The sequence below is a fragment of the Sparus aurata genome, chromosome 24 (assembly GCF_900880675.1).
Source record: "Sparus aurata chromosome 24, fSpaAur1.1, whole genome shotgun sequence".
NCBI classification, from domain to species: domain Eukaryota; kingdom Metazoa; phylum Chordata; class Actinopteri; order Spariformes; family Sparidae; genus Sparus; species Sparus aurata.
This window is the reverse complement of record NC_044210.1, coordinates 16375068-16400176: the sequence shown is the minus strand read 5'-3', so window position 1 is coordinate 16400176 and position 25109 is coordinate 16375068. Positions and strand designations below refer to the sequence as shown.

The 25109-nt window shown below is 42.7% G+C and overlaps 1 pseudogene; it reads right to left on the bottom strand.

Annotated features, from left to right (window-relative positions):
• Positions 1-9321: 9321 nt before the first annotated feature.
• LOC115576510 (NACHT, LRR and PYD domains-containing protein 3-like) lies at positions 9322-24732 on the bottom strand (annotated as a pseudogene).
• Between the last annotated feature and the right edge of the window lie 377 nt (positions 24733-25109).

Here is a 25109-nt window from a genome sequence, read left to right as displayed (position 1 = left end):
ATACGGGTCGCTCCACAACGACTGACCCAGGACCTGCCAGCTCATGTCACACATTCTTTTAAAGACATTTGTGTTGAAACTTTGGTTCAATTCATGACAACTTGTAAAATCCAAATAGTTGTTTTGTCTCAAATTTAACCAAAATCCTGAAATTGAGTTTAAAGAGTCAAAGTTGAAAAATCCACAAGTTAAAAAGTATTTGGAGTTCAGCTGCACGATCACATTCAGTTCATTTAAGTTTCTACATGAAGTGTTCTGGAGAAGCAGGAAAAGTTCTGGATTGTGGGTGAGTTGGCTGGTTGGAACGACCCATAATCACTACATGACTTATTGATTCACACACATGTTGAAGCATTGAACAGATTTGGTGAGAACTTAAAGCGTTTAACAAAAGAACTGAAGAGAAAATGAATGATTGAATGTGAGTGTTAAACAAATGAGTCACATACAGATTGATGAGAGTCGTCAGGACAGAAGATCTCTGAGTCCCACTGATTCTGTGCTGCCACCTGCTTTCATTTCATCATCAATTCATGTCTCAGCAAACTTTTACACTCATTCTGTTTTGCTTTTATTATTTATTTGTTCCTTCTCTAAAAGAAAACATGTTTAAGCTTCAAGACTATTAAAAATCTGTTTTAAAAAACGTCTTTTATCCTGAAACAAGTCAGAATAATAAAATAAAAAGAGGAGTTTAAGTTGTGCTCGCTGTGCTGCAATCAGACAGAATAATACTTGTTTCAGATATTTTCTAAAATCAAGTCAAAGTTTTTGTTCTTCACTCGATTTCTGATGCCAGGAAAGAAAGTTTAAAGGAGCAGTTTGTAATTTAGTTGAAGAAACAACAAGCAGACAAAGATCTTCATCAGCTGATCAACAAACTAAATAAACAAACTTTATACTGTTACACTGTGTTTATATGTGGCGGACCCTGCCACCTCTCTGGCTTCAAACAGTGTTCTGTTGGAAAAAAAAATTGTCTTATTACCTCATTAATATTATAAATATTTGATGTTCTTATATTGAGCTACTTTAGCAGAGGAGAAACATTTCAGTGATGCTGTGCGACATCTTTCAGTCTGATTATAAACTCGTCAGCTGATCGTTTCACAAACAAAGTCAGATTTAAACAAAAAGGAACAATTTGTACAAGTTTTGGACTCTTTGCTCTGAACATCAACGTTCAGAAGCATCAAACATGAGCTCAAATCTCTTCAGCACTTGTTTAAAAACTTCATGAGGACAGTTTAGTTTGAAAGTGTTTCAGTATTTCATCCGGCTCTCAGACTTCCAAACATCTTCAGCCAACCGGCTCAGACAGAGAAAGACTTTTCTCACAGATGTTTAGTTTGACGGACCAGATTCAAATCCAACAAACGTCCTGAAAATACAGCCGGACTTCAACAGCCACAAAACACTGAGAGAAACACAATGATTGTCATTAAAATGTGTTTTCTTCTCATATAATAATCACACAGAAATGAACAGATGTTGTGCAGTTTATCACATCACTACAGACATAATTACATGTGTTAACCAACACCATCAAACTTTTAGTTTCATCATTAGAAACACATGAAACAAGTCAGAGTGTTTCAGGTGGAGTGTCGAGCACATTTGATCATATTTTACTGTCCATTCACAACTTTGTTCACAATGATTCTTTATAATTAAAGCTGCAGACGAGTCAATGTTTTCTGTTTCTTACATTTCACTAATAGTTCTGGATTTTATTGGAACAAGAGCCGGAATTCAAAACATCACATGACAGAAAGTACAAGTCAACGCAATTTCCATAATTAAATGGAAGAAGTTTAAAATTTAAAAGAAGAATCTTTTCAATCAGTTTGAATCATTTTGTACAAAGTTGACTGATGAATTTATGACAAGAAGCTGAAAGATTGATGTGACTGTGATCCTGTACAGACTCAACTGTTCAGCACTGACAATGTTTCTGTGACAGGAGGAGACTCTGCACACTAAACACCACACAGACGCACTGAGGAACCAGAACCGGACCAGATACCAAATCCAGGATAAAGAGGTTCAGTGAATGTGGTGTTGAAGGTGTGGAGGTGGATCAGTGAGTCAGAGGAGACTCTGTAGAAGGACAGAGTGCCAGCAGGACAGTCCACATACACTGCTACTCTACCAGAGGAGGAGGAGAAGAAGGAGAAGAAGGAGGAGGAGGAGGAGGAGGAGGAGGAGGAGATGAGTGTTTCTCTCTTATTGTGACTGACAGAGTAACAACCATCATCAGAGCACCTCAGACGCCAGGACTGATCATTCCGTCCAAACACACAGTCTTTAATGTCTCCTCTCCTTCTGATTCTTCTGTAACTCACTGATATAGAAACACTTCCACTCCACTCGACCTCCCAGTAACAGCGACCAGTCAGACCAGTTCTACACAGCAGCTGAGGACACCAGGACTCAAACCTCTCTGGATGATCAGGATATGACTGATCCTCCTTCACACGTGTCATCTTCCTGTTGTTGTCAGACAGTTTGATGTTTCTGTCGACTGTGTTTGTGTCGATTGTGAGCTCACAGGAATCTGATGGAGAGAAAAACACACAACACAGCTGCAGTTATTAATGTGTCATCAGTGTGATGATGACATCACAGATGTGAATGAGTGATGTCACAGTGTTTTCATGAATGAAAGTAAAAAGACACTCACACTTCCTCAGACCTGGTGTCAACCATCGGACTCCAGCAGGCTCCACCCTGAAAGGAGGAGGGGGGTCAGAGCAGCACATCCTCTTTCAGCATGCAAACATGGACATGACATGACTCTCATACACAGAAACACAATCTGTCCATCAGGCTGCTTCTCCCTGTTCTCCCTGAACCTCTTCACCTCTGCCACTCTCCTCACACACTGAGAGCTTTTTTTATTTCTCGAATTGAATCACGTTGTTGTAGGTGCAGGTGGTGGAAGAGGCTGGATGTAAATAAATAAACATTTTGAGGACTTCAGAATCAGAATCTAAGATATGAGACAAAATAGTGGAGAAGTTGACATTGCTGCTTAATAATATGTTAACCTTTTGAGCATTAGAGAACTTTTTTTATCATTATCTTCTTTATCATCATATATTTTTGATAGACACAGAATCTGTTTCAGAAGTCAGTGGGTCACATGACATGGAAGCTACTGAGAAAAAAAAATCTGCATATTAATATTCATATAAAATAGAGGAAGCACTAAAGTACAATAAAAAGACCTGTGTCTCATTCGTCCAGTTTACTAATACAATCTGCTGCTGGAGTCACTGGGCCGCATGACATGGAAGATATTGAAAGAATTGCAATTATTTTGTGTTAATATATTTATGCTAAGTAATTTGATGACAGTCCCTGAATCAGTTTCCAGCGATTCAGTGCCATGTTCTGGGAGGTGAGCTAACCGTCCTCCTGCTGCTCACACTGGGTGAACCTCAGTAAAGTCGCGGCTGGACCCGAGTAAAGCTTAGAATCAAGCCCGACCCGAGCCCGGCCTGACACACTGAATGTAATTATGAGCCCGATTTAAACCCGACAACAGTTTAATATGTGGGCTGTTATAACTGACGTTCTCGACTACAATTGCGAGTTGTTTGAACTACAGAAATCTTAATGAGTAATGCAACAAGTGCCGCATTTAATGCACTCGACAAAGCCGACAAATGTTATTATCACAGTCCACGACTTGTTTAAAATGGGTCCACACCTCCGACTTTCCTCCAAACTTGCTCAAAGTTAATTCTACTGTTTTTATTTTTTTCTTTACATCTTCATGCTCCATGTTGCACTTAAGCTACACAGTCAGTGATGCCGGTAACGCGTTACTAGTTTTGTCATTTTCCTTAGGAAAAAAAAATATATTTTTGCTTTTTTCTTGCATCACGGGGAGTGACGTCACGTACGCGAGAAGTAACGTTTTCCAGCATGAGGACACTCGCGTGTCAGACTGCGTAGAGACACAAATGCAAACAACAATGGAGGGAGGAGAGAGATGCGAGTTTTCTAGCTGGAAATACAGTCATTATTTGGAGTGAATAAAAAACAAAACACAAAAGTTTGATCAATGAACCGGCCCGGCCGAAGACAGTGGCCGGTTGCAGCCTTTGAACGCAGCATCATTACACAAACTGTCCGCGACTCACAGCGAGAGTGGGTCCACTTCATTACTAACCTGGCATAGCTGGTGTTGCATCAGCGGGCGGAGTTTGCCATCAAATTAATGTAAAATTAACACATCGGTATACGCCGGGGTAGATTAATCAAGTGGACCTAACATGTCCCCTGTCCCTAGTGGATGTTATGCCTATGACACCGAATATACAATCATGGCCAAAATGACATTGGTTATTGTTGTAAATTTCGGTATCGGTAAATTTTCGGTTTATCGCCCAGTCCTAAGGACCGCCACGTGCCGATCAGCACCGGAGAATTTCACCCCTCACCGCCTCCGAAAATTCTCACAGAGGTGGAGGCGCAGCACTGTGAATGGGGCTACTGACTGTCTGTGGCTGCAGCAGGACTCTTCATACCTGAGAGTGTCCAGTCTCCAGCCTGGATCCTTCAGTCGAGCAGAAAGCTGCTTCACTCCTGAGTCTCCTGGATGATTGTAGCTCAGGTCCAGCTCTCTCAGATGGGAGGGGTTGGAGTCCAGAGCTGAGGCCAGAGAAGTACAGCCTTCCTCTGTGATCAGACAGCCTGACAGCCTGCAGAAACACAAATCATAACACATTACAGATCAGCTGAGGGTCCTGATAATTCAGTGAACACCTTTGTTTAAGGGTTTAACGTTTATCACATAATTATAAGAGGTGGAAGGAACTGTTCCCCCGTTCCACCTTTGTTACTTTCACACCTACAGTGAGGTGGAATATTGACACAAGATTCCTGCTTTGAAGAGGCAGTGTGAATGGGGCTTCTGTCTCTCTCCCTCAGCCCAACCAGTTGAGTCAGATGGTGGCCAACCACTTAGTCTGGTTCTGCTCGAGGTTTCTGTCTGTTAAAAGGCAGTATTTTCTCAACACTGTGTTGACTGCTTGTTCATGGGGGAAATGTTGGGTCTCTTAAATCAATTGAATTATATTAGGAGTATGATCAAGACCTGCTCCAATTTTAAAGTTACATAAAATAATGAAATAAAATAATGAATCCTGACCTAAGAGTTTCAAGGACACAGTGTGGACTCTTCAGTTCAGCAGAAAGTAGCTTCACTCCTGAATCCTGCAGGTTGTTGTTACTCAGGTCCAGCTCTCTCAGACTAGAGGACTGGGAGCTGAGAACTGAGGACAGAGCTTCACAGCTTCTCTCTGAGAGGTTACAGACACACAGCCTGGAGCGTGAACAGTAAAAAAATACATTATAATATCATTGCAGCACATGTGAATTTGCTTTCTGCTTTACTCTAATTTGTCAGAGATATCAGAAATCAACAAAACTAAATCTGGAATAAACAGACATGAAACAATGATAAATAGCATGGTTTCAAAACGTAAGAGTTCTGACATGAGAGAGAGAATTGAAATTAAACATTAAAGAAATACAAAAACAAATTGAGACAAACTATGAACTATCTGACCTGAGAGTTTCAAGTCTACATTGTGGACTCTCCAGTCCAACAGACAGATGCTTCACTCCTGAATCCTGCAGGTTGTTGTTACTCAGGTCCAGTTCTCTCAGACTAGAGGACTGGGAGCTGAGAACTGAGGACAGAGCTTCACAGCTTCTCTCTGAGAGGTTACAGTCACTCAGTCTGGATAAAGAATAATGAGCAGAACAAGACAATTATTTCTATTTGGGTCAATAACAGCATATTTACTGCATTCTGAAAACACTTCTCAACACTTACAGAACTTTATTGGAGGTTTTGACCACTGGCAGCAGCCTCAGAAGAGCCTCCTCTGAAGCAGAGTATTTCTTCAGGTCAAACATGTCCAGATCTTTTTCTGATGACAGTAAGATGAAGACCAGAGCTGACCACTGAGCAGGAGACAGTTTATCTGTGGAGAGACGTCCTGATCTCAGATACTGTTGGATCTCCTCCACTAGAGAACGATCGTTCAGTTCATTCAGGCAGTGGAACAGATTGATGCTTCTCTCAGGAGACAGAGTCTCTTCAAACTTTTTCTTGATGTAACCGACTGTTTCCTGATTTGTCTTTGAGATACTTCCTGTCTGTGTCAGCAGACCTTGCAGGAGAGACTGATTGGTCTGCAGTGAAAGGCCCAGGAGGAAGCGGAGGAACAAGTCCAGGTATCCATTTGAACTCTGTAAGGCCTTGTCCACAGCACTCTGATAGAAATGTGTCTCTGCAGATTGACGGTATGTTGTTTGTTCCTGTGCCAGCAGATTGACTCCGGAATTGATGAACTTCAGATGGACATGAAGAGCAGCCAGAAACTCCTGAACACTCAGGTGGACAAAGCAGAACACCTTGTCCTGGTACAGTCCACTCTCCTCTTTAAAGATCTGTGTGAACACTCCTGAGTACACTGAGGCTACTCTGATATCGATGCCACACTCAGTCAGGTCTGATTCATAGAAGATCAGGTTTCCTTTCTGCAGCTGATCAAAAGCCAGTTTTCCCAGAGACTCAATCATCTTCCTGCTCTCTGGAGTCCAGTGTGGATCTGTCTCAGCTCCTCCATCATACTTGACCTTCTTTACTTTGGCTTGAACCACCAGGAAGTGGATGTACATCTCAGTCAGGGTCTTGGGCAGCTCTCCTCCCTCTCTGGTCTTCAACACATCCTCCAGAACTGTAGCAGTGATCCAGCAGAAGACTGGGATGTGGCACATGATGTAGAGGCCTTGTGATGTCTTGACGTGGGAGATGATTCTGCTGGCCTGCTCCTCATCTCTGAATCTCTTCCTGAAGTACTCCTCCTTCTGTGGGTCAGTGAACCCTCCGACCTCTGTCACCATGTCAACACACCCAGGAGGGATCTGATTGGCTGCTGCAGGTCGTGTGGTTATCCAGAGGCGAGCAGAGGGAAGCAGTTTCCCCCTGATGAGGTTTGTCAGCAGCACATCCACTGAGGTGGACTCTCTAACATCAGTCAGGCTCTCAGTGTTGTGGAAGTCCAGAGGAAGTCGACACTCATCCAGACCGTCAAAGATGAACACAACCTGGAACTCTTCAAAGCTGCAGATTTCTTTGGTTTCAGTGAAGAAGTGATGAACAAGTTCCACCAAGCTGAACTTTTTCTCTTTCAGCACATTCAGCTCTCTGAATGTGAATGGAAATGTGAACTGTATGTCCTGGTTGGCTTTGTCTTCAGCCCAGTCCAGAGTGAACTTCTGTGTTAAGACTGTTTTCCCGATGCCAGCCACTCCCTTTGTCATCACTGTTCTGATTGGTTCATCTCTTCCAGGTGAGGCTTTAAAGATGTCTTCTTGTCTGACTGTTGTTTCTGGTCTGTGTGGTTTCCTGGATGCTGTTTCAATCTGTCTGACCTCATGTTCATCATTGACCTCTGCAGTCCCTCCCTCTGTGATGTAGAGCTCTGTGTAGATCTGATTCAGAAGGGTTGGGTTTCCTGCTTTAGCGATCCCCTCAAACACACACTGGAACTTCTTCTTCAGGTTAGATTTAAGTTTACGCTGACAAACTGCAGAATGACTTTCTATATAAACACACAACAAATAGGATCATTAAGATATTTACAAAGACAATAACACAATTTCCTTCCACTAAAGATTGTATATATAAACAGATTCATCATCATCAGACTTCAGTAAATGTCTCATTGATCCATCATGTTAAATTTTTAGAGAAATCCTCTTACTGCTCTGCAGACATTCAGCCAGCTCCTCCTGCTTCATTCTCCTCAGGAATTGAAGTGTGATCTTCAGAAATGCCTCTCTGCTGCTCCTCCTCTGCTCTTCATCCTCACCGTCCAACACCTCCTCATCCTCCCTCTGACTCTCTGAGCATTCTGGGTAATCTGAACTCAGAACCTTCTGGACCTTCTTCAGCTCGTTCTTCACAAATGTGACAATGTTCTCCTCCAGCAGCTGAAACAGAATATTATATGAATGACAACTTTTAACATCAGATCCATGTTGGACAGATTCACCACTGGTCTGTAAAGTGCAGCATGGAGATTATTGTGAACAGACTGGATGTAAAAGTAGTTGTTGTTCATGTACAGACCATAAATATGGAGTCCAGGTGTGTCTGATGCTGCTGGACAGACGGACCTCTGGGAACCTCTGAGCTCTCCTGGTCGACTCTGTGGAGGAATCATGAAGAATCTGTCACATTGTGTCTGTCCACTCAGAGACAAACACAAGCTGAAGGTCATGTGGAAGAAGCCCCACATCCCTGTTGTAATAGACGGGAGGAGGTGGAGATGCTTGACACCTCCATGTTTTGTCAGGGTGCAACTGAATAACAAGCTGAACTGGTCAGACAACACTGAAGCCTTCCAGAGGAAAGGACAGAGCAGGCTGTTCTTTCTGAGGAGGCTCAGGTCCTTCAATTTTTGCACTAGTCTGCTACGGATGTTCTACCAGTCTGTGGTTCAGTGTCATCTGTGTTGTGGTGGATGGGGAGGCAGCATCAGCAGCTGTAGTACAAACAAACTGAATAAGCTGGACAGGAAGGCAAGCTCTGTGGTGGGGATGGAACTGGACAGTCTGGAGGCTGGAGCAAAACTGACACATCAGAGAACAGTGAGAGGAAAACACTGGCTTCATGGTGCATTCCTCTGCAAGCCGAAGGTCAGTAATCCTGTCTTCCAATCTAAAAACATCCCAGTGGATCTGATCAGAGAAACATGGACACTCGCTGCAAACAGGTGTTTGACTGGAAAGTCTGTGAACTTCAGATCAACTACAGCAGCTGATTTAACAGTTCAGGAAACTTTAAGAAAAGACAGGAGGAGTCGGCTGCTAACACAAACTGTCAAAGACTGAGACTGAGCTCAGATCAGCTGAATCAAAGTGAGAATAACAACTACAAACTGTTTTACTGCACGTTTCACAAACAAACACTATATGAAGTCAAACATGATGAAGAGGTTAAATCATCAGACAAATGTTAAACTGGATTGAAGAGATGAAGACTGGTTCTACTGGGCAGCTTTCACATGTGAGAATATAAATGTACTAAAGAAGAACGATGCTGAAAAAAACAAAAAGTTTAAACAAATTTCTCTGAATTAATAACATAAAACAGGAATCAGTCAGATTTTCATGTTATTAACAGCTCACCTCTTTACAGCAGGAGGTTGTTGTCCTTTAAAATCAGTGAGGTGATCTATTGACTTGTCACTCTTGAAGGACACACAGCTGGGCTCAGATCCAGGTCCTTGTTCAGGTCCAGTAGAGGCTGATCTCCTGTTGGACAGAGAAGAAGACCACCAGAGATGTTAATTCACTTTCTAGTCTTCAGACACAGAAGCTTCTGTCCATAAAATAGTGGAAAACATCAGGAATAAACCTTCAGAGAATATTGGACCAAACTTATTCAATAAAGTGAAATGAAGAGTTGAAGACTGGTTCTGTTGGGCAGCTTTCTAAAGTGAGAAGATAAATTTAAGTGAAGAAGAACGAAGCTGAAAATAAACATCAGGTTTCAAAAAACATCTTTCTCCACAGTTAAAACATGAATCAGTCACATATTAATGTTATTATCAGCTCACCTCTTTACAGCAGGAGGTGGTTGTCCTTTAAAATTAATGGGATGACCTTTTGACCAGTCACTCTTGAAGGACACACAGCTGGGCTCAGGTCCAGGTCCAGGTCCAGGTCCAGGTCCAGGTCCAGTAGAGGCTGGTCTCCTGTTGGACAGAGAAGAAGACCACCAGAGATGTTAATTCACGTTCTAGTCTTCAGACACAGAAGCTTCTGTCCATAAAATAGTGGAAAACATCAGCAATAAACCTTCAGAGAATATTGGACCAAACTAATTCAATAAAGTGAAATGAAGAGTTGAAGACTGGTTCTGTTGGGCAGCTTTCTAAAGTGAGATGATAAATTTAAGTGAAGAAGAACGAAGCTGAAAATAAACATCAGGTTTCAAAAAACATCTTTCTCCACAGTTAAAACATGAATCAGTCACATATTAATGTTATTATCAGCTCACCTCTTTACAGCAGGAGCTGGTTGTCCTTTAAAATTAATGGGATGACCTTTTGACCAGTCACTCTTGAAGGACACACAGCTGGGCTCAGGTCCAGGTTCAGGTCCAGGTCCAGTGGTTTTAGAGGGAGGGCCTCCCTCCTCTCTGTCCTCACACTGATTCATGCTGCTCAACTCACACACACTTTCATCTGGAGAGGAAACACAAATCATTCATCTGCACATCAACTGAAATCAGCCTTTGGGTCAGAAACACTCTTGAAGGACAAAATGTCTGAAAGTCGACTTCCTCTTCTAACATTTAAACTCAGAGCACATTATTCCAGAACTCACCGACTCTATTAATACATATTTCACTAAATGGCTGCTACAGGACATCAAACCAAAACTAAATCATGTCATTAAATCAGTTTGTATTCTGTTTTTTACTGTTCTCTACTAATAAAGTCGCTCACAGCAGTGACGTGAAATCTGGAGACAAATGTGAAAATGTCTTCTGACAGAAAAGAGACAGTGGACTGATCCAGGACCTGTCTTCACAGATCTGCAGGGAGGAAAGTGATGTCATCAGTCTGAGTTGTATTTCAAAATAAAAGACTTTTGTCACACAGTAACACCAGTGACTCCAGAGGGCGATCTATATGTTTTATAATATTTAGTCTGAATTTTATTCATGTCATTTTTACATAAACATTGTCACATTTTAAAGGGTATAAAAACAGTCACTGTCCTTCTGTACATGACTGTGGAGACTTTCTGTGGAGCTTGGAGTGTTAAATAACTGATTAAAAACAAATACTGACAAGTTGATTTAACAGAGGCAGAAATTGTTCTAATAACCTGTTGTGTTATTATAAAATATGGAAGTCTCAGGTGTGTTCAGGTGGGTTTTGGCTGTAGAGGCTATGACGTCTCTCACTGACGTCACGTCTCCTGTCAGAACATCAGCTGCTGGACTTGGATCAGTCCACTAGATGACGTCATGACGCTGTGGTGGAGTCAACACACACGTTTCTCTGATATCTTTTAATCTAAAAGAGTCAATCTGGTCACCTGTTGTTTATTTAAAACATTTATCTGCAAAGTAAAAATTAGAATCTCTTCCTCTGAGAAGTAATCAGGAGCAGAAATACTCGAGTAACGTAACGGGCACTTTAAGTATTGACACTGAGAGCCGACGTGTTCCTGCTGACTGTTGCTCAGTGATGAAGTTATATTTGTATTAATTAAATAAACCTTCAGACTCCTGGATGTCCTCTTACTGCCTCCTCATCAGTCCTGGACTGTAAATACAACCACAGATTATTCACCGACACCAACAGCTGCTCTCCAGCCGCGTTTAGTGCGTCACACAGCGGGAGAGCGGCGGCTCGTCTCGGCCTCCTCCACAGGCTGATTCCGACAGGTGTGTGTCCGGACGCTCCGAGTTTAAACTCGTGAGTTTGGAGAAATAAACAACCGAGCTTAACTTTTTGTGCTGTTTCCTGTGTAACAATGAAAAGTAAAGCTTGTGTTAGCGAGTCTAACATGTCAGATTCATTACATTACCTTCAGCTGGAGGTTCAGACGGCCAATATAGAGAAATGAAACTAAACTTGAGGAAGAAACACCCAGAGAAGCGTGTGACTGACTGGGAGTCACATGCCGAATTTACAAGAAGTCCCAAATAATGAAGAATCAGTCACAAACAGCTTCACAGAGTTTATAACTCAAAAACTCACTAAATGGAGAGATTTCATAAGGGAGTCTGGGGGTTGTCTCTCCCTCTTCGCCTCCTGGCTGTTGATGTGATTGTAACATGTTGGTGTTCGTGTTTGTCCTCTGCTGTCACAAAGAAAACGTTCTCAAATAGTTGTAAATGATTGTTAACAACCACAGGAAGCATCTAAAATGTGTGCGGGACAATCTAACGAGGTTCTGGAGGTCCACATCTCAAATCAACAGACTACATGTCAGTTCATGTGTTCTGGTTCCTTTTAATACAGCATGGAAACAATATTGATTGCAATTTCACCTGGACACATATTAGAGGATTTCTTATTCTTAACAAACAGATGTGGGCCTGAATAAGTTTGTCCCTTTTTTATTCTTGTGGACATCAGGTTTAAAATCAGCTGAACTACCCAGGGATTGAACCCACAACCTCCAGACTTTACAGAGTATTGTAAACCAGACCTCTATCAGCCTGAGCTACTGAATGTGACAGATTGCTTGTGTTTCATTCACATTTTACTCTTTTGAATCTCAACACTCAAAAAATCTGTCAAGAATTGAACACACAATCTCAAAACTTACAGTCCTAGTACCACGCTGCTCCCACAACCTCAAGACCAGCTCATCAGCTACCTGAACATCCTGCTTTTGAGTCTTTTATCTCAAGAGCCGTTTTCAAAACTCAGACTGACTCAAGAATCAAACTTACAATCTCAGAATTTCATGACAGTCCTCCAACACACAGAGCTACCTGGACATCAGGTGTCTGAACCTGAGCTTCAGTTTGTGTATTATTTTGTGCTTTATGTCTTCAAACTGTGGACGTGCAATTTTGTGTTTGTTCTGTTTTTTCTCTACTTTTTTTTTGCTGAACTTTGGACGTTGGTGCACAGCATTAAATGGTTAAACAGAAACATTTGCCTTGACTTGATTTTCATTATCACACTTTGCTTCCAACTTTATTTGTCTGCTGCATGCAATGAACATTATCCAGTCAAACAATATCACAGTTTCTCATTAATGTTTTGATGCATCGTAAGAACCAAAATAACCTGTTTTGGTGATTAATGACCCAAAGTGACCCAGTGTCATTGCTGAAGTAAGTGACATCCCTTAGTTCAGTTGGTAGAGCATGTGTACCATATCTAGAGGCTTTGCTGCAGCGGACCTGGGTTTGAGTCTCGGCCTCGGGCCGGTCGCTGCAAGTCTCTCTGTTTACTGTTAAGTCTTCAGCTAATGTATCAATAAAGGCAGAAAAAATACTTTAAAAAATCAAACCTACAGTTACTGAGACGTTCCTGAAACTAAAATGTGTGAAAATGCTTTGTAATGCATTTGCATTTTAAAGGAGAACTTCGGTCGATTTCAACATGCAGCTTTATCACTCAAGCTGCCCTTGACTTGCCAGTAGCAAAGACGCAAACACTTTTGGTCCACCCCTTACAGGGCTCCTTGAACAGTGAGTTAGCATTGACAGCTAGCAGCATGGGGTCAGAACTTTACACTGTGTTTTAAGCATCTTAACATGCTTCAAATCTCACCTCAAAAGTTATGCAACATCAGCAGACACCTTACAACACAGAACTGTAGCATGTATGACTCAAAATGAATAAAAAAGTGGTTAAAACAGTGTGTTTGTGCAAGCAGCCACATACCGGTTTGTTGACATCCCTGTCTTCCGGTAGTCCAAACTAGTTGATCCGTCGAGTATGCGCTTACTCCCTCACTGGCAGAGACAGAAACTTGAATTTTGCAGACAGAAAGGTATTCCAGCATTTTAGTTTTTCTGTTTATAACGTACATGTCCATGTTATAGCCTGTCATGAGCCATGAGCCTTACAATAGCCTGTCATGAGTCTATTCGCTCTGCACTGAGAGGCCATCCAGACGGAAACGCTCTCTTGTGGAAACGCACATGGTTTGCATCGTTTTGGCCGATTGTCCACATGGATCCTGAAAACGCACTTTTTTGAAACCGGGTCTCATGGTGGTAAAATCTGAAAACGCAGCTCTCCTGTTTTCATGTGGACAGCGAATCCGAGCATACTTTCCAAAACGATGACGCCATCGCCCAACCCCTCGACCTCTTGCCACTGACCTCTGAACCCCGCGATGTCTCATAACAACAACAACAATGGCGGACTACTGCTTGTTTTCGTGTTTCTTGCAACTTACTCGCCTTGTAGTTGAGTGCGAGTCGCAGCAGCAGTTTGACCTCATTATCGGTCCACACAAACGATTCTGGTTTCCTTGTACAAGCCATTTTGGTTTTCTTCTTCTTGTGTTCGGTTTCTCCGTCTACTATCTGTTTACAGAGAGCAAGCTTAATGCGCATGCTCCATCTCCGTCTTCTTGCAGAGAAGAGAGCAGAGCTCTCTCGTTCTCTAGTGCAAGTAACTCCTCATCTGCATACTCCGGTTCAAACAAATATGGTCTACCGTCGAATTCAAAAGGTTTGTCGTCGATGTCTTCCACTTCGACATCAGACAAGCTCTCCATCGTGACTATTTCGGAAACAGCTTCGATCGCCACTGACAAGTCCCCTCTCTGTGCGAGCTGTGATCATGCGCGGACAAGCTAGCTCTCAGTGCAGAGCGAATAGACTCATAACTCATGGCTCATGACAGGCTGTAACATGAACATGTATGTTATGAACAGAAAAACGAAAATGCTGGAATACCTTTCTGTCTGCAAAATTCAAGTTTCCTTCTCTGCCACTGAGGGAGTAAGCGCATGCTCGACGGATCAACTAGTTTGGACTGCTGGAAGACACGGATGTCAACAAACCGGTATGTGGCTGCTTGCACAAATCAGCTGAGCTACCCAGGGATTGAACCCACAACCTCCAGACTTCACAGCATCACTTTACCATCCTGAGCTGATGAATCAGTCTCAAATGAATCACTTTCTTTGAGCATTTCACTTCTTTTGACCACAAAATAATTGTGTGAAAACCTCGAGGATTTGGACTCAGAACTTTAACAGTGGAAGCGACGTCATCAGATACTCGTCCTTCCTTTCTTACTGGTTCTGACTCCAGGCTTGAACCCACGACCTCAGAACTTCACAGAACTTCTTCAGCTCACTGAGCCGTCGAGTCGGCAGCTTGTCGGTTCTGTGTGGACTATTTGGTCTCCGGCTCTTCGGTCTGTCGCCTGCTGTTGGACTTTAAAACTGGTCTGTAACAAGTGGAGCCACCGGGTCAGACAGAGAAAGACTTTTCTCACAGCTGTTTAGTTTGACGGACCAGATTCAAATCCAACAAACATCCTGAAAATACAGCCGGACTTCAACAGCCACAAAACACTGAGAAACACAATGATTGTCATTCAAATGTGTTTTCTTCTCATATAATAATCACACAGAAATGAACAGATGTTGTGCAGTTTATCACGTCACTATGGACATAATTACATGTGTTAACCAACACCATCAAACTTTTGGTTTCATCATTAGAAACACATGAAACAAGTCAGAGTGTTTCAGGTGGAGTGTCGAGTACATTTGATCAGATTTTACTGTCCATTCACAACTTTGTTCACAATGATTCTTTACAATTAAAGCTGCAGACGAGTCAATGTTTTCTGTTTCTTACATTTCACTAATAGTTGCGGATTTTATTGGAACAAGAGTCAGAATTCAAAACAACACATGACAGAAAGTACAAGTCAACACAATTTACACAATTTAATGGAAGAAGTTTAAAATGTAAATGAAGAATCTTTTCAATCAGTTTGAATCATTTTGTACAAAGTTGACTGATGAATTTATTACAAGAAGCTGAAAGATTGATGTGACTGTGATCCTGTACAGACTCAACTGTTCAGCACTGACAATGTTTCTGTGACAGGAGGAGACTCTGCACACTAAACACCACACAGACTCACTGAGGAACCAGAACTGGGCCAGGAGAGTCCAAATCCAGGATAAAGAGGTTCAGTGAATGTGGTGTTGAAGGTGTGGAGGTGGATCAGTGAGTCAGAGGAGACTCTGTAGAAGGACAGAGTGCCAGCAGGACAGTCCACATACACTGCTACTCTACCAGAGGAGGAGGAGGAGGAGGAGGAGGAGGAGGAGGAGGAGATGTCTGTTTGTCTGTTATTGTGACAGACAGAGTAACGACCACCATCAGAGCACCACAGACTCCAGGACTGATCATTCCGTCCAAACACACAGTCATCATTTTCTCTGAATATGCCTCCTTCCCTTCTGATTCTTCTGTAACTCACTGATATAGAAACACTTCCTCTCCACTCGACCTCCCAGTAACAGCGACCAGTCAGACCAGTTCTACACAGCAGCTGAGGCCACCAGGACTCAAACCTCTCTGGATGATCAGGATATGACTGATCCTCCTCCACACGTGTCATCTTCCTGTTGTTGTCAGACAGTTTGATGTTTCTGCTGACTGTGTTTGTGTCGACTGTGAGCTCACAGGAATCTGATGGAGAGAAAAAGACACAACACAGCTGCAGTTATTAATGTGTCTTCAGTGTGATGATGACATCACAGATGTGAATGAGTGATGTCACAGTGTTTTCATGAATGACAGTAAAAAGACACTCACATCTCCACGGACCTGGTGTCAACCATCGGACTCCAGCAGGCTCCACCCTGAAAGGAGGAGGGGGGTCAGAGCAGCACATCCTCTTTCAGCATGCAAACATGGACATGACATGACTCTCATACACAGAAACACAATCTGTCCATCAGGCTGCTTCTCCCTGTTCTCCCTGAACCTCTTCACCTCTGCCACTCTCCTCACACACTGAGAGTGAGCCACAGGATGTTGGTGTGTGTGAAAGAGGACCACAACATCTGAGAACACACACAAACCTCCTGTTGGATTTATCACTTCATCTTTATTTTACTGGATGTTGTTGCTGTTTCCTGTGGGCGACCTTACGCTTGCTGTTTGATCCAATGTCAACTTGTGCTTATGTTTCTATATTATAGGACTTTTGGATTTGGACGTCAGAACTTTTGAGGTCCGATTCCTGTTTGAAGCTTGGAGGGCTTTTCTGAATCTCAGCTGCACAGTCTGCTTTTTGTTCTTGCTGTGTTTCTGCTGCTTTGTTTTACTGTGCAAAGAAACAAATACAATTTATACGTAATAAATCAATCAGAAAACATTGGACGTTGGTTCCCGACCTCTGCCACAAAACCAAGTGACAGAGACTCCCAGACTGTTTCCCTCCAGAACCTCACAAGTGTCACTGAACCTGTTTGTGATAGAAACAGTTTCATGGTTTCATGTGTTGACATGTTCATGTGACTATAGTTTGGTGCTGGATTGATATCTGATGTATATTACAGCAGTAATAGTTACTGTGAGGAGAACTTCATGTCATGTTTGATGCCATTAAAAGCAGAAACAATGACAGAAAATGTCTCTTAGTCTGAAATCTGCTGTGGTGAACATGATGTGTCCAGATGTGACCAGAGGAACATCTGACTACGAAGCCAGGAATCTGTCTTTCTTTCTGTCTGTCTGTGGTTCACATGTCAGTGTTTCCCACAGGATTTTGTGAGACTGTGGTGGGTGGATGTACGGGGGTCCATGTTCCCCCGGAAGATCTTTTTAACATTTTAAAGTTAAATGCATCAATCTGGTGCACTTTGAAAGCAAAATTAAGAGGCTAGATCTATGAAGAACTGTGTGCTCTTGTACGCAATTTAATCACAAACACATTGGTTGTATAGATACGAATGGTGAAAACAGAAAATCAACTACAGCATACATCTGAGCCATCAAAGAAATAAAGCAAAAGTGGTGACCTGTGTTGAATTAGTTCATTTTTTTAATAAATAATTAAACTGTAAGCTAAATTGTAATAAAAAATGAAATGGATTCGGAGGGTACATCATCAGTTCATCATTAGTTGCAGCCTTAAGGGGAGAAATGGCAGGCAAAAACATTTTGGGCTATTTTGTTTCCATAACATGTCTTCTTTCAGACTAGTGGAAAGAAAACATCCAAAATACACATTTATACAACTCTCCCTACATTCCATTCATGGCAACGATACACAGACAGCCAGTGTTGGTCACGTTACTTTTAAACAGTAATTAGTTATAGTTACTAGTTACTTCTTCCAAAAAGTAACCGAGTTAGTAACGGAATTACTCCAATATAAAAGTAATTAGTTACCAGGAAAAGTAACTCTTGCGTTCTTTTCTTCCCCTTTTGAGCTTGGCATTGATTTTAATGTACTCTACATCTATGTATTTAGAAAATGTCTTTCTGCATGGTGGACCGGCACCTGCTCTCCCTGGTATTTAGCCAATGAAGGAGTCTGGGTCAGCTGTTGATAACGGGAGCATGTTCTCAACAACATACCTGCCTATCATTGCATTCAGTTCAGTCTGTGTCACAAGTTTCAGTGAAGCTGGAGCAGAAACATCCAGCTTTAGCTGCTCGGACGGCTCCGTGTCCTTCTGTGTTAGCGGAGCTCACGTTAGCCACACCTGCTGTCATCATCAACAGTGTCAACAACAGAGTTTTTGGCCACTAGTGTTGTAGAAGCGTGTGCAGTTGAGAGATGCTTCATTAGATTAGAGTTGCTTAAAACGGACGTGGACAAAGGAGATTAAAGTAGTGTCTGTACTTCCACTTTGAAAACGTAAACTTTCCCTCTGGACTCACCATTTCTGCAGCTCACCTCTGCTAGTTTGTGTGTGCGAGGCTGTGTGGTTTGTGTGTAAACCGAACACAGCCTGTGATTGGCTTACGAACTCTCACTCTACCTTAGAGAGCCAATCATCACCTCTGCGGTTGTCCCGCCCCTCCCTCCTGCCTCACCGGAGAAAAATAAAGCAGCCCTGCTGCTCCGGTGGCTGAGAGCCGAGTCGGATGACTTCAATGAGAAACTTCAATTTGTAACGCGCTACATTTTATAGTTGGTAACGGTAACGGGCAGAGCCGACTGACCAGGAGTGAGAGATGCTTTGCTGAAGCGCGAAACCCAAGTTACAGATCTTTTATGTTATTATGAGAAGTGTAAGAATTTTTTCGGTTCACTCTGAGACTGTGGCGGGACAAATTAGACCATGGCGGGCCGCCACAGTCTAAGTAATTAATGGGAAACACTGCCAGATGTGACCAGAGGAACAACTGAATATGAAGCCAGGAATCTGTCCTTCTTTCTGTCTGTCTGTGGTTCACATGTCTCCTGAACCGTTCATCCAATCTACTTTATACTTGGCAGGTTTGTTGCTGAGGACTCAAAGAAGTGCAGTGTTCAACTTGAATTCGATAGTAGAAGTTTTTAGGGCTGCATCAACTAACCCATTAAATCAATTATAAAAATAGTTGCCGACCAGCTTCATCGCGGATTAGTTGGTTTATGTTGTGATGCAGACGCTTTGACACGGAGCGAGCTACTTCACTTCATAGTAGGGCTGGGCGATGAAACAATAAGGATATCTATCGCGATAAACAAGTGATCAATATCAATAGAAAATATGTTCGATAGAACGTTCGATAATTTCACTGAACTCCGTTAGAAACAGGTGATCTGCGAGCAGCGAAATACAGTGTGAGGCCAGACAAGAGGATTATGCATGCAACTCTCTTTACTTTCGATGAAAACAAACTTGACAATTTCAGACACAGACCGTGGAACCTCCATATATATATGGAGACGGAGGTTCTACGGTTGAGAAAATGTAGTGCCAAAAGAAAGGGCGGTCTGACGGCGATGTAAAGCGTTGTGAATTTTCTCTACATAGCTGTAGTCAATCTGTTCCCTTCCGTAACCACCGATCAGCGCAGCCTCAGTTTGGAGGAGCTGAGAGCCTTCATAGTTGAATGAAGGACATGTGCCGATCAGCGCAGGAGTGAAATTTCACCCCTCGCCACCTCTGAAAAATTCTCAGAGGTGGAGAATTGGCGTGGCAGTGTGAATGGGGCTACTGACTGTCTGTGGCTGCAGCAGGACTCTACATACCTGAGAGTGTCCAGTCTCCAGCCTGGATCCTCCAGTCGAGCAGAAAGCTGCTTCACTCCTGAGTCACCTGGATGATTGTGGCTCAGGTCCAGCTCTCTCAGATGGGAGGGGTTGGAGTCCAGAGCTGAGGCCAGAGAAGTACAGCCTTCCTCTGTGATCAGACAGCCTGACAGCCTGCAGACACACAAAACAACACACATCACACATCAGCTGAGAGTCCTGATGATTCAGTGCACATCTGTGTTTAAGGGATTCAACGTTTATTATATACATTGTCTTAGTTTTCAATAAATTAATAATTAGCACTGAACACAGAGTATAACTGAAGCTGATGGATATGCCATTAGTTTTGCAAATATTTGGTCATGAACCAACATATTGTACGGATTAAAATGGTGCCCTGATGATGGCATCAGATGAAAAGTCAGACGATCACCGAAGCAATTACAGTTCATCCTGAGGGGAGCATGAATGTCAGAATCCACATGACAACCCATCCAATTGTTTTTGATAAATGCAAGTCAGGATTAGTGCAGAATAGACTGACTGACCGATATTTTAAATATATACATAGATTAGGGGTGTCATTGGTTTTGTTTTATTACTTTGATGAGTGAAGGATCTGTTAAGTTGTCAGACTGTGAACACTGTCAGAACATCACACTCCTGTCCACACAGATGTCGTCTCACCTCTGTTTCTACCTCTGTTTGAGGGTCAGAGGTGGAATGAAACGGTCCCCCCATTCCACCTTTGTAACTTTCACACCTACAGTGAGGTGGAATATCGAGATATCAAGAATCCTGCCTTGAAGAGGCAGTGTGAATTGGGCTTCTAAGTCTATCTCTCAACCCAACCAGTTGAGACAGATGGCGCCAACCACTAAGTCCGGTTTTGCTCAAGGTTTCTGCCTGTTAAAAGGCAGTACTTTCTCAACACTGTGGGGGAAATGTTGGGTCTTTTAAATAAATTGAATTATATTAGGAGTGTGACCAAGACCTGCTCCAATTGTTAAGTTACATAAAATAATGAAATAAAATAAAGAATCCTGACCTCAGAGTTTCAAGGACACAGTGTGGACTCTTCAATTCAACAGAAAGTAGCTTCACTCCTGAATCCTGCAGGTTGTTGTTACTCAGGTCCAGCTCTCTCAGACTAGAGGACTGGGAGCTGAGAACTGAGGACAGAGCTTCACAGCTTCTCTCTGAGAGGTCACAGACACTCAGCCTGAAGTGTGAACAGTAAAAAAAGACATTTACATCATTTATAATAACATTATAGCACATGTGAACTTGCTTTCTGTTTTACTCTAAAATGTCAGAGATATGAAAAATCAACAATACTAAATCTGGACTAAACAGACATCAAACAATATTAAGCAGCATACTTTCAAAACACAAGAGTTCTGACCTGAGAGAAAGAATTTTATTCAAACATTAAAGAAATACAACAATAATCTGAGACAAAATATGGACTATCTGACCTCAGAGTTTCAAGGACACAGTGTGGACTCTCCAGTCCAACAGAAAGTAGCTTCACTCCTGAATCCTGCAGGTTGTTGTTACTCAGGTCCAGCTCTCTCAGACTAGAGGACTGGGAGCTGAGAACTGAGGACAGAGCTTCACAGCTTCTCACTGAGACGTCACAGACACTAAGCCTGAAGTGTGAACAGTAAAAAAAGACATTTACATCATTTATAATAACATTGTAGCACATGTGAACTTGCTTTCTGTTTTACTCTAAAATGTCAGAGATATGAAAAATCAACAATACTAAATCTGGACTAAACAGACATCAAACAATATTAAGCAGCATACTTTCAAAACACAAGAGTTCTGACATGAGAGAGAGAATTGAATTCAAACATTAAAGAAATACAAAAATAGTTTGAAACAAACTATGGACTATCTGACCTGAGAGTTTCAAGTCCACATTGTGGACTCTCCAGTCCAACAGACAGATGCTTCACTCCTGAATCCTGCAGGTTGTTGTTGTTCAGGTCCAGCTCTCTCAGACTAGAGGACTGGGAGCTGAGAACTGAGGACAGAGCTTCACAGCTTCTCTCTGAGAGGTTACAGTCACTCAGCCTGAAGTGTGAACAGTAAAAAAAGACATTTACATTATTTATAATAACATTGTAGCACATGTGAACTTGCTTTCTGTTTTACTCTAAAATGTCAGAGATATGAAAAATCACCAAGACTGAATCTGGACTAAACAGACATGAAACAATAATAAGCAGCATACTTTCAAAACACAAGAGTTCTGACAAGAGAGAGAGAATTTAATTCAAACATTAAAGAAATACAAAAATAATTTCAGACAAACTATGGACTATCTGACCTCAGAGTTTCAAGGACACAGTGTGGACTCTCCAGTCCAACAGAAAATAGCTTCACTCCTGAATCCTGCAGGTTGTTGTTACTCAGGTCCAGTTCTCTCAGACTAGAGGACCGGGAGCTGAGAACTGAGGACAGAGCTTCACAGCTTCTCTCTGAGAGGTTAGAGCCACTCAGTCTGGATAAAGAATAATGAAGTAAATTATTTCTATTTAGGTCAACAACAGCACAATAACTGCATTCTGAAAAAACTTCTCCACACTTACAGAGCTTTCTTGGAGGCTTTGACCACTGGCAGCAGCCTCAGAAGAGCCTTCTCTGAAGCAGAGTATTTCTTCAGGTCAAACACGTCCAGATCTTTTTCTGATGACAGCAAGATGAAGACCAGAGCTGACCACTGAGCAGGAGACAGTTTATCTGTGGAGAGATATCCTGAACTCAGGTACTGTTGGATCTCCTCCACTAGAGAACGATCGTTCAGTTCATTCAGACAGTGGAACAGATTGATGCTTCTCTCTGGAGACAGATTCTCACTGATCTTCTTCTTCATGTACTTGACTGTTTCCTGATTGTTTTTTGAGCTACTTCCTGTCTGTGTCTGCAGACCTCGGAGGAGATTCTGATTGGTCTGCAGTGAAAGACCGAGGAGGAAGCGGAGGAACAAGTCCAGATGTCCATTTGGACTCTGTAATGCCTTCTTCACAGCACTCTGGTAGAAACGTGTTGATTTTCCTCTGAACACCTTAGACAACCGGGATGTTCACTGCTCTTCTTCTGCAAGCAGATTGACTCCAGAGTTGATGAATGTCAGATGGACATGAAGAGCAGCCAGAAACTCCTGAACACTCAGATGGATGAAGCAGAACACCTTGTCCTGGTACAGTCCACTCTCCTCTTTAAAGATCTGTGTGAACACTCCTGAGTACACTGAGGCTGCTCTGATATCGATGCCACACTCTGTCAGGTCTGATTGAAAGAAGATCAGGTTTCCTTTCTGCAGCTGATCAAAAGCCAGTTTTCCCAGAGACTCAATCATCTTCCTGCTCTCTGGAGTCCAGTGTGGATCTGTCTCAGCTCCTCCATCATACTTGACTTTCTTCACTTTGGCCTGAACCACCAGGAAGTGGATGTACATCTCAGTCAGGGTCTTGGGCAGCTCTCCTCCCTCTCTGGTCTTCAACACATCCTCCAGAACTGTAGCAGTGATCCAGCAGAAGACTGGAATGTGGCACATGATGTGGAGGCTTCGTGATGTCTTGATGTGGGAGATGATTCTTCTGGCCTGCTCCTCATCTCTGAATCTCTTCTTGAAGTACTCCTCCTTCTGTGGGTCAGTGAACCCTCTGACCTCTGTCACCATGTCAACACACCCAGGAGGGATCTGATTGGCTGCTGCAGGTCGTGTGGTTATCCAGAGGCGAGCAGAGGGAAGCAGTTTCCCCCTGATGAGGTTTGTCAGCAGCACATCCACTGAGGTGGACTCTGTAACATCAGTCAGGATCTCAGTGTTGTGGAAGTCCAGAGGAAGTCGACACTCATCCAGACCGTCAAAGATGAACACAACCTGGAACTCTTCAAAGCTGCAGATTTCTTTGGTTTCAGTGAAGAAGTGATGAACAAGTTCCACCAAGTTGAACTTTTTCTCTTTCAGCACATTCAGCTCTCTGATAGTGAATGGAAATGTGAACTGTATGTCCTGGTTGGCTTTGTCTTCAGCCCAGTCCAGAGTGAACTTCTGTGTTAAGACTGTTTTCCCGATGCCAGCCACTCCCTTTGTCATCACTGTTCTGATTGGTTCATCTCTTCCAGGTGAGGCTTTAAAGATGTCTTCTTGTCTGATTGTTGTTTCTGCTCTGTGTGGTTTCCTGGATGCTGTTTCAATCTGTCTGACCTCATGTTCATCATTGACCTCTGCAGTCGCTCCCTCTGTGATGTAGAGCTCTGTGTAGATCTGATTCAGAAGGGTTGGGTTTCCTGCTTTAGCGATCCCCTCAAACACACACTGGAACTTCTTCTGAAGGTTAGATTTAAGTTTACGCCGACAAACTGCAGCAAGATGTTCTAAATGAACACACAGCAAAAAAGATCAGAAAATATGTCAACCCCCCCCCAAAGATTGTATATATGAACAGATTCATCATCAGACTTCAGTAATTGTTTCATTGATCCAACATGTTAAATCTTTAGAGAAATCCTCTTACTGCTCTGCAGACAGTCAGCCAGCTCCTCCTGCTTCATTCTCCTCAGGAAGTGAAGTGTGATCTTCAGAAATGCCTCTCTGCTGCTCCTCCTCTGCTCTTCATCCTCACCGTCCAACACCTCCTCATCCTCCCTCTGACTCTCTAAGCATTCTGGGTAATCTGAACTCAGAACCTTCTGGACCTTCTTCAGCTCGTTCTTCACAAAAGTCACAATGTTCTCCTCCAGCAGCTGAAACAGAATATTATGTGAATGACAACATTTAACATCAGATCCATGTTGGACAGATTCACCACTGGTCTGTAAAGTGCAGCATGGAGATTATTGTGAACAGACTGGATGTAAAAGTAGTTGTTGTTCATGTACAGACCATAAATATGGAGTCCATGTGTGTCTGATGCTGCTGGACAGACGGACCTCTGGGAACCTCTGAGCTCTCCTGGTCGACTCTGTGGAGGAATCATGAAGAATCAGTCACATTGTGTCTGTCCACTCAGAGACAAACACAAGCTGAAGGTCATGTGGAAGAAGATCCACATCCCTGTTGTAATAAATGGGGAGGAGGTGGAGATGCTTGACACCTCCATGTTTCGTTGGGATGCAACTTAGTAACAAGCTGAACTGGTCAGACAACACTGAAGCCTTCGACAGGAAAGGACAGAGCAGACTGTTCTTTCTGAGGAGGCTCAGCTCCTTCAATGTTTGCACTAGGCTTCTACAGATGTTCTACCAGTCTGTGGTTCAGTGTCATCTGTGTTGTGGTGGATGGGGAGGTGGCATCAGCAGCTGTGGTACAAACAAACTAAATAAGCTGGACAGGAA